Raw genomic sequence first — 1,879 nt, forward strand, 5'->3', positions numbered from 1 at the left:
CATGTTTGGGCAGAGATCTCAAAACAGGATTGTAGATGGAAGACAAGTTGTGTCTTAGTCCACCACCCCTATTAATTATGGGGTGTTTAATTTGGACAAAAATAGCCTTCCTTAACTCCTCTCTCAAACCAGCGATGTTCTCTGGAGAGGATCTGGACTTCACTGTCCTCAAAAGAATGTCCTTTGTCCTTCAGGTGGAGGTGGACTGCTGACTCTGGTCCACTGGAGTTGGCCCTCCTGTGTTGGGCCATGTGTTTTTGAAGCAGCTGCTTAGTTTCACCTATGTACAAGTCGTTACACTCCTGACTACACTTAATTGCATACACCATGAAAGCTATTTTCCCAGTTACGCTTAACCAGAGGAACTCAGAGAAACGAGGCAGTCCAAGTGGATACAAAAAATCGTGCTGGTTTATTCAAAGGATCACAGGTAAAATTAACATTACACGTGCAGGTATCTTCCACCTTCAATACTGCGCGCAGGCAGACGAAGAATGAAAGACCCTGAACCACAACAGGCCTATACATTTTATCACTTCGGTTGGGCTATCCCCATACTACACAGAAACGTCAACCGGGACGTCTCTGTTGCCAGCTTTGCAGCTGGCCCTAGCCATAGTCAAAACATGAAGCAAATCAATGTGTGAATGTGTGTGTGTCTGTTGATTAAGTGGTGTGTAACTAAAAACATTCTCACGACCTCTAGTACATGTCGTGTCTTAAACATAAGAACATATTATGGCTAAGGCTACAGTTATACACGTCGTAATAATAATGGGTCCAAAGCAGAGATCATGCCAAACTGTCAAGTGCGGTGAAATGTCTTGTCAGTTCTGTGATCTGCTTACTTATCCTTTAATTAGATCGTTCCTGATTTTATTCAAAACTCACAGTCTAGATAATTTTCACTGCAGAAATATATTTTTCTGTCTTCTCTTCTTAATCATCTGGTGACCTCTCCAAACCCTATTGTGTAGTAACACAGGGAAACATATAAAAAGATCATTTTGGCATTGACACCAAAACACAGCCTACTGTACAGGCATTCAAAATCGTAATAATCAGTTTTAAATGAGAATCTTTTTAATTTTATTCTTATATATTTGTATTATATGGGCTGGAGAAGCAGTGGGCTGGAGAAGCAGTGGGAAGCTAGAATACTGAAGGTTCAACATTTTGAATACACACTGCCTCGCTATTTGCTATTTGCAGTGGTGTTAGTACAGAGCCTGCTGTGGGCGTGTGAAAAAGGTCCCTTTCTAAGCTCATTCAGAAGAATGCCTCCTTTCTCAATCCTTGTTCAAAGGGAAAAAATATGCAACATACTCCTACATACATACAAGAAACCGATTCGTACTTTTTAGGTGCAGACTGCATTATCTGACATCTGTAATACTGCTCTCAAACCAATTTTTTTCCAGACACGTTAAACCAGTGGTTCACAAGCCACTTGAAAAGCCAGGTGCGTGTTAGTGTAGTGGTTAGCAATAAACCAGATTCCAGAAGAAATATGTAATAGAACAGTATGTAGTTCATATAGACATTATTTGTTATTAGCTTGTGTGAGGGAGAGCTGAGTGGTTATGGGTTCATTAAGTTCATGTGAGTTGGACAATGGGCGTATGTAAGTGGTCAAGATGTTTCCTGTTTTCGAAGTACATCTCAGAGTGGTAAAAGCAAACTTAATATAGTTAATACTTATTAGCATAGTTGATAGGCCAGTGTTAGTTAAGTTAAATCTGAAGTATGGTCAGAGATGAACTCTCTGCTCTTTTGTGAGGGCCTCTGCAAGAACATTGGGTCAGGCTTCCTGTTTTTCAGTACAGGCTGTAGGGGGTTCCCAGAATAGAGAAGTGAGAAGGGTGGGGGCCCGATGGAC

This window comes from Monopterus albus, unplaced genomic scaffold, assembly GCF_001952655.1.
Source record: "Monopterus albus unplaced genomic scaffold, M_albus_1.0 scaffold41.1, whole genome shotgun sequence".
Taxonomy (NCBI): domain Eukaryota; kingdom Metazoa; phylum Chordata; class Actinopteri; order Synbranchiformes; family Synbranchidae; genus Monopterus; species Monopterus albus.